Genomic DNA, 9,844 nt, shown 5'->3' on the forward strand with positions numbered 1-9,844 from the left:
TTTTTGTCAGGAAAGGCATTGGATGCTCCTTTCATAATGTGTATTTTTTTTGAAAAAAAATCACTTCGTTTTCTTTGTTCAAAAGTTAATGTCTATTTTTTATAGAAAAAATTAATAAATATATCAAAATTCATTCTTTTTTGTATTTTTTAAACATACATTCATATTCATGTAAAAAAAACGATATTTCAGTTCAGATTCACATTGTGAACCTGTTCAGATTCATATTCTGAACTTTTTCAGACTCATATTGTGAACCTTCTCAAATTCATAATGTGCATAATAGTAAGTCAGATTCACAATGTGAATCTGAATTGATCGACCTTTTTCACATTGTGAATGTTAAAAATTGAAATATTTACAGTTTAGATTCACAATGTGAATCTAAACTGATCAAGGTTTTTTTTTTCTAGTCGGTGTTGATACTTATTAATAGATTACAGAAAATTAATATGTTTGGTATAATTAGTTTTTTTTTATAAAAATAAACTTAAATATTGAAAAAACTAACAAAATGAAGTGGGTTTTTTTCGAAAAAAAGTTCGTTTTTTATATATCATCATGGATCTCTATGGAAAGAGGACGAAAAATCGAGAACAACAGTATATTCGGTTTTTTTTTCGATAAAAAATGTGGCCTAAAAAAATTTTAATCGAAAAAAGAGGTGTGTTTTTTAGTATAATCTGGTGTGTGTGTGTCCAATGTACAAATGTACATCTATTTCCTTGGTCGTTGATCATTATGATTTTCGACGCTCACGATTGGTTCCTTGGTTCCTTGTTAATTATGGTTATCTATTGAACCTCAACCTATATATATATATATATATATATATATATATATATATATATATATATATATATATATATATATATATATATATATGGAAAACTTCAATAAAGAACCATTATTAATCAAGGCACCAAGGAACCAGTCCAAAGCGTCGAAATTTAAAGCGATCAACGGCAAAATGAAGAGTTGTACATTTTTACAATGGACGCACATACATCGGATTATAAAAAACCAATTTCTTTTTTTCCGTTTAAATTTTATTTAGGCCATGTTTTTTATCGAAAAAAAACTGAGTATACGGTTGTTCACGATTTTTCATCCTCTTTCAAAAGAGATCCACGATGATATATAAAAAACGATTTTTTTTTTCTAAAAAAACTCACTTCATTTTCTTTGTTCGAAAGTTAAGGTCTACTTTTTTATAGAAAAAAATTAATAAATATATCAAAATTCATGTTTTTTTGTACTTTTTAAACATACATTCATATTCATGTAAAAAAATGATATTTCAGTTCAGATTCACATTGTGAACCTTTTCAAATTAATAGCGTGCATAATAGTAAGTCAGATTCACAATCTGAATTTGAACTGATCGAGTTTTTTCACATTGTGAATGTTAAAAATTAAAATATTTACAGTTTAGATTCACAGTGTGAATCTACACCGATCGACGTTTTTTTTTTTTTTTTTTTTTGTGACCCTTTTCAGATTCATAGTGTGCATAGTAGCAAGTCAGATTCACAATGTGAATCTGAACTGATCAAGCTTTTTCACATTGTGAATGTTAAAAACTGAAATATTTACAGTTTAGATTTACAGTGTGAATCTACACTGATCGATGTTTTTTTTTCTAGTGAGTGTTGATGTTTATTGATAGAATACAAAAAAAAATATTTTTTGGTATGATAAGTTTTTTTTATAAAAATAAACTTAAATATTGAAAAAACTAACAAAATGAAGTGAGTTTTTTTTTCGAAAAAAAATCATTTTTTATATATCATCATGGATCTCTATGGAAAGATGACGAAAAATCGAGAACAACAGTATATTCGGGTTTTTTTCGATAAAAAATATGACCTAAAAAAATTTTAAACGAAAAAAAGTGGTGGTTTTTTTATAACGATGTGGATTTTTTGGTATAATCCGGTGATGTGCGTCCAATGTACAAGTGTACAGCTATTTCCTTGGCCGTTGATCAATATGATTTCCGACGCTTACGATTGATTCCTTGTTAATTATGGTTCTCTATTGAACTTCATTATATATATATATATATATATATATATATATATATATATATATATATATATATATATATATATATATATATTAACATCCGTTTTAATAAAATGTGTTTGATAAGCATTAATTTTGTAGGACCCATTTCAAAATAGAGAAGACGATATTCGCAAAACATATAAAATTAGTCAAACATTAAAGAACTACTTTCAATAACAACCAATTTTAGAGAGCCCACTTGAAAATAAAGATTGTCACTTTTAAAATGCTCACAATTAAATACATTAGCCAAACATAAAAAGAAAACCCAGTAAACACCAATTTCTCAGCCCACACTTCGAAAGGTGAGTTTGAAATGTTTAAATGATATTGTTTTGAAATTTCTAGTTGGCCCTACAGTACATTGCAAAAGGTGCGTTCCAAATGTTTAAATGATAATAATACGTAAAATGGTAAAATATTTTTTGATTTGTATATATATTTGGTCATTGAATTTTTTTCGTCCATATTTACCCTATCAACTTATTAAACCGTATACATTCAGTCCTTATAACCGATTACTGTAGGTTAGCCGTTAGCCGGGAAAAAAAATTACTTAATAGGATAATATATGTCACATTTTATACACATTTAGTCCTTAATATTTTTGTACACATTTAGTTTTTAACATTTTTTTTGTTTCAAAATTTTGTTTTTGTATTCATTCAGTACTAATTATTGATTTTTTTTTTAGTTTTTTCTCATGACATCTTACGTGAGACAATCATTGATAAGAGGTGTGGGGTTGTTGATACTTATGTGGAACGTCTCATTTTCACAACAAAGAATTTTCATTTTTAAAGAAGGCCTTATGGTATACTCATAACGAGTATGTTCGTGGTCTATGTGGCCACGAACAAAAAATGTGAACACCATCCCATACTTTTAGTGGTGGCTAGTGGTGGAAAAATTCGTGGTCAAATGTGGTGGGGAGAACGGACAACAACATCCAATAACTTTTTTTCTCTCTCCATGTCTCTCTATCTCTCTCTACCTCTCTCTACATTTTAATTAATATATATAAATTTAAAAATAAAAAAATAAGAAGAATATTGTGGTGGGTATCCCATAGGTTTAGTGGTTGAATGTGGTGATTAGGTGGCACCCACCACTATAATGGTTAGTGGTGGGTATAACGGATGGCCTAAGGCAAAACTCCTTAATTATAAATTCATTATTAAGAAAAACCGTTTATTCCAAAATACATTTATCAAAAATCAGAGTAATATAAAAACCGCGGAATCCTCAATACTGTTGATGAGTGTGTACATTGATGCTTTCGCATTCCCACGATCAATAATAGAACCTGAAAACATAAACACTATTGCCTGCTAATCTTCTCATAGCACACTATTCTGCTACCAACTAAAGAAGAAGAAAAAAAGAGCATCTAGTTCATCATTCCTGCATTCAAGCGTCTCCATCATCAATTTTGGCACCTTCTGGACCTGTTGTGAGTTCCAAGTTCATTGCTTTATGAGTCCTTAAGATTATATATAGATTTTTGTGCTTATTTCTCTACATTCAAGTTTGATGTAGTGATTAGAATCCATAAAATTGTCAGCTTTACAGATCTTCAGGGTCCCTTGAGTGTTATAGTTGCTAGATCTATAGTTTGGTGGAGTTTTATGACTCTTGCATGAGATTTGATGTCATATTTCCCCATTTTTGCCCTAGTTGGTGTTGGGGCATGTATTGGGCATGCGTGTCCAAAAAGCCATGATTTTTATGATGTTTTGGAGTGAATAACACTATATGGAAGGTTTGGTTGCCTGTCTTATAGGATCCAAAGTTTCATTAAGAACTTCTGATCTGGGTGTCTTCACGACATTAGGGATTGGGGTGTCACGACGTAAGGATGGCGATCATCGACTATTTTGGACTGTTTCATATCATGACGTGGCCATTTAAGGGGCCACGGTGTGACCCCTGGCTATGAGACTTTTGGGTTCGGCTTGACTTTGACCTTGATTGAGATTTAACCAAGTTTGACCTAGGGGTATTTTGAGCTATATTTGAGACTGGTCATTATTTGATGAATATATTTTCGATGAGCTGCTATTCATAGTTATTTTCTGTTCAGTGATCTTGCTCAGATTGAGAGGTGACCATTCGTGTGAATCCAGACTCAAACTAAGGATCTGTAAAGTTTTCAAAAATGGTTTTCAAAATTGTTTTCAAAAGTAACCAAGGAATGATGCAATGTGTACGATTAGCCGGAGCAAGAAAGTTTCCCCAAGTTACCACATTGTTATTGATAAGATGTTTGTGTTTAAACAACATGCTAGTGATAGGCTAGGGATCTTCGAGAATTGCATGATAGAATTGTCTGATTGTATGATGACTGGTAGCCTAGGATTCTTTCTTATATGGAACTGACATCATTATTGTAGTTTCCTAGTGTATGCATCAAAATTGTACATAACTAAGATTTTATAGCCTGAGAATATTTGATTTAGCCTTATTTACTGTTCCTTGTTTGGTTATGCGCTTAGACTAGAATCAAGTACTCAACTATCTATAGGATCCAATGTTACGTATGATTAGCATACACGAGCGTTGCAGGATTGGTGGAAGTTTCATGAATGAGTTATGTCGGGTTAGCCGACCAATCGAGGGATGTCTAGCCTTTCTCTAGGAAGTGAGAATAGGTTTTTTTTTACATATGGCAAAGAGAGAAAGTATGTGAGGGGGGGGGGGGGGGGGGGGGAGGGGGAGGCAGAAATTGACGCACCTATAGGGATTTTTTCTTTTTTTCCCTTCTTTCCTTTTACCTATTTAACTTCCAAACAATAAAATTATCAATATCTTGTACATAATTACTAAAACGCCATATCATCTCACAAGATATTGCCAATAAAAAAAATTAAATCTCCACCTTTTATTTTTTGAATCCTACGACAATGATTTGTCCTTGCAGTCCTCACTTATTGTTGAGTCATCACTTGATCATATATATATATATATATATATATATATATATATATATATATATATATATATATATATATATAAAATGAGTAAATGACAAAAAATAGTATATAGGTTTGGGGTATTATTGTCTTTTTAACCTAATAAGATATAAATTGTTTTAAAAAACTAGAAAAGTATAAGTTCTAAAAATTGATTTTATGAGGACAGTAAAAGAAGTATTATTAAAAATGTTTATTAACATTCCAAACACTCTTTTATACTAGGTTAGAGGTAGTGGTAGTATGCTTAACATACTACCACAGTGGTTTTTTATGCTATATATGATTTTTGAAACCATATAGGATAGAAAGAATGGTAATATCCAAGTTGTTAAAAGGTAGGGAGTGGTAGCATCCAAATAATGTTCTATTTTTAATAAGTTTTATTTTGATAAAAAAATCCACCAATCACAACCATTGAAGACCTCTCTCTCTCTCTTTCTCTCTCTCTCTCGTTATACTTGTGGCGAGTCATGGCTTGTGATACCCTTGGCGCAAGCCAACGTGGTGTTTGGCGAAGGTGGCGCGACCTTCATGAGCCCTTGTGTAAAACATGTTTTTCGTAACAGGTATTATTCAAGATATGTAAATTGATATGAGATGAGTAAATGAAATAAAGCATAATGCTTCTTTAAATTGAGAAATGCTATTTTATCAAAAATGGAGTTGAGAAAGTTGTTGATCTTTTAGAGACGATTTTGTGGATATGAAGATCATCGAAAACAGAGTTCATATGAGAAAGTTATTGTCATTAAAAAAGTAGGATGCCATATTAAAAATCTGCCAAGTCGAAGCTTTTACTCAACCATGTCGGAAATCAAATAAACAAAAATTGAGTAGTTTTTCATTTACCGTTGGCCAATATCATTTCATTGATTTCAAAAACTTTTTTAAAGGTCCTAGATGTGTACTAACATTTTGATAATCGATTTTAATATTCCAAAGACATAATTACACTAAGATCGACTTTACAAAAGTGATGATCCACTTGATTAATATCATATAAATGTTGTTTACACTCAAATGAAATTCCATGAGTTATAGTGTCACATACATATCATAAACATTGATGTTTTAGTTTGAATTAATACATTCATATCAAGAGATTCTACTAAACCATGACAATAAACTTGAAGAACTGAAGCTAATAGCTTATTTTATTTCATTATTTTTATTAGTTTATTTTAGATTTTTAGATCTTTTTATCATTATTGCATTGTATTTTATCTATTTTCTCTATTATGGATCATACCGGAGACTTTTTATGTTGCATGAGGTATTTTGTAGGGTTTTGGAGCTTGTTGCAGTTATGGTTTAGCTTAGAAATGGGCTTTGTGGGCTTCCGAGGCATTATTGGGATTTGCAAATCCGCTAAAGGATATTTGGGCTTAAAAGGCTAAAGAGTTGGATGAAGTGGGCGTGTGAATATGGATCACGGATTGTTAATTTAGGCTTGGAGCATCCATATTTTAAGCAAAAAGATGATTGGTTAATTTGAATCATGTGGGATATGGAGGGGACCAAGGGAATCTTTGGTAGTGGGATGGTTAGTGGAGGAAAAATGAGCGAATTGCATTCCAGCAGCACTTGCGCAGGTGGAATTTCCGTCGCGCGGGTACCCACGCAACTGCCCAGTTTTGGGCATTTTGGTCATTTGGCTTGCCATTACCTTGGGGGATCAGATCTATTAGCCATCACTTCGATTTTACACCATTGGAGACCAGAAAAAGGCGATTTCGGAGCTTGAGACTCATTTCTTTTCATCTTTCCAAGTTATTGGTAATTTCTTTATGCAATTAGAGTTTTGTGATTATTATTTTATTGTCATGAGTGGCTAAACTCTCTATTTTGGTAGACCTTGGCTAAAACCTTTGAATGTTTGTGGGTATTTGAAGGATTTATGCTTATTTATCATTTATCTTATGTCTATGATTCTAGTTCATATTTCTTATGCTTGTTTAATGCTTTGATCATGAGCTTGGTACTTTAATAATCAATTGTTGGTTTATTTCTTTGGTGTAGCATTGAATCATTGAATTTACTAAGAACAAGGGCTTTATGATGGTAGAAATCATCTCTAGCTTATAAATCATAACTCCTTCATGGATGTATAAGCATTGACATCATCTAGGAATTGGGGATTCCTTCATTCTTAAGGCTAATCAACGTCTTGGGTTCAATTGCTTCAATTGGATCCTTGATTTTCATTAAGAAGGTATTTTGTGGGCTTCCCCAACCTCTATACAACTTATCGGGAATCTTGGCATATCATGCTTCATGATTGCTATAACCAATTTGGGATGAATGATAAGCTTCATATTAAATCCTAATGATAAACACACAAATATTCATTGTGTTGAATTGCCTTGGTTTACCAATTCTCTCCAATATTTAAGCATCTCATCACCTTGCTTAATTGCAAGTTTTTCTAGTTATTTAAGTCTTTTAGTTTTCAAGCAATCATAACACCCCCCTTTTTAGTTTAATTGTAGTTAGTTAGTTTATTTACACTAGTTCTATTAGATTGAAATGGTGATTGAATACAACCATTTCCCCGAGGATCGATACCCCTTTTTACCGTTATATTACGTTTTATTTGCAAACAAAGTGTGTAATTTGCTTGGTGGACTTGACATCCCACCAAGTTTTGGCGTCGTTGTCGGGGATATTGGCTATTGTTATTTTATTGTTTATGCCTAGGTCTACAAGAACCGGTGAACTACTCTACAATCCGGAAATTGAAAAAGAAGCAAAAAGGTTGAAAAAGTTAACCAAACAAGCAAAGCAACAACAACTAGTTCAAGCTTCTTCCTCTTGTCCACTAATCAACATAGAAGACCAAGTTCACACTTCAAGTGATACCAAAACCGAGCCTAAAGTATACTAACAAATGCATTATGGAAAAATGACATACAACCACACTTTTTCAAAAATAGCCTGGTCACACTTTTGATAAAAGTGTAACGATTTTGTTATATAGTGTGACTATTTAGCATTGATAAAAGTTTGAATTGTTATTACTTCATTTAATTATGTGTGTGACTGTTGCAAAAGAAAAAAAACTTGTAGTCACACTTAAAAATAACGAATGTGACAAACTTTGGACACAATCGAGTAGTGTGGCAAAATGTCACCATCTGCCACTATGTTACAGTTTATAATGGCATATAACTTTTCATTCGCGCTACTTGCTATAATTTCATTACCGCTTCCCTCAAATTTTCATTTCTGCTTTACTTTAAATTCACACCATACACCTATAGAAACTTTATTATCTTTTAAAAATACAAACCATAAAGATCTTTTTAAACCTAAAACAAAATTTGCTACTTTCCTCTATCCCATGTACACCATAGCTCTGCCCATCGATTTATCCTTTCACTTTCTCTAGCCCACTGAAAGCCTCATCCTTGACACAATTTAAGGTTTGTGTTACGCCCATGAATTCGGGCTATACATTTATGTGATAATAGTTATGAATATGCATGTCATTTAGTAATTTAAATCCTCGAATAGGATAACTGCAAAATAAATGAATAGGAATTCTTCAAACATAAGACGTGTTTGTATATATATATATATATATATATATATATATATATATATATATATATATATATATGTGTGTGTGTGTGTGTGTGTGTGTGTGTGAAGTTTTGGAAAATGTTATCGGTATATAATATTTGTATAAAAGCTTATTTAAAACTTAAATTTTTTTATTAAATAAACGTTTATAAACTAAAGGGCTTCTAGCCCAGTGGTATTAGGTATTGCCCTCCTCCCTTGAGGTTGATGGTTCAAGTCTTGTCATGGTCATAGGTAGATTTAAGGAGTATTTTAGGAGTAGGTTAGATTTTCCGTTCAAAAAATGTTTATAAATAAATGATTTTTAGGATTAATAATGTTGACAAAACTTGTAGTAGTCGTGATTACGCACCCGTTGCTATAAAGAACGCCAAAATATGACGTAATATGAAGAAGTTATGATTTTTCGATGTTTCGCGTTTGACATAGTATAGCCGTATGTGTGTCATAAAATATGAAACAATGATAGATTACTTTTTAGCCAAAGTAATGTAAATAAGAATCAATGTCCTCTTAAATACGAATCTTTCTATATAAAGAATGTCGAGAACGGAGCTTGTATGATACTCGATTGCGAATTACCCGATAAATTCTAAGTGAAAATTGTAGTACATGTCAATACGAATCCATGGATATAAAGAACATCGAAAATGGAGCTCGTATAAGAACATTGAAAATGGAGGTCATATGTGAGAGAGACGATTTATTAAAGATCGCAAGAAATACCTACAAAGGAATGACGTGTAAGCAGTAGAGTGCACCATGTGGCAAGGCCAGATACCGCCTCTTCCACCAGATGCGATGAGATGTCCTAACGAGAGTGAGGCACACGGCACAACCAAAAGACTAGCACACCGCCACGCCATGGCGCGTCTATTAAAAATCACTATAAATTAGAGCCGAACCCTTCCTCATTTTTAGCCCCATTTTTTTTCATCAAAATTTTCTTTCCAACTTTTCCTGAATCCCCCGAGATCCAACTTTCTAAGTTTTGAACATTTTACCAGGGAGCTACGACGTTGAAAAGGAAAAACGGAAGAGTTAGGAAAAGAGCTAACCTAACCACGAATCTTCCACCTTAATCAGGTGAGTGCATAATTACTTTCATGAACACAATTTAATACAAGTATTTATTAAAATTATGCCTTGTATTGCGAGTAAGTAGTTACTTTCGTAAACATGATTTTAATAAAAATATTAAATATCAGCTGAAAGCT

The sequence above is a fragment of the Lactuca sativa genome, chromosome 4, assembly GCF_002870075.4.
Source record: "Lactuca sativa cultivar Salinas chromosome 4, Lsat_Salinas_v11, whole genome shotgun sequence".
Lineage (NCBI taxonomy): Eukaryota > Viridiplantae > Streptophyta > Magnoliopsida > Asterales > Asteraceae > Lactuca > Lactuca sativa.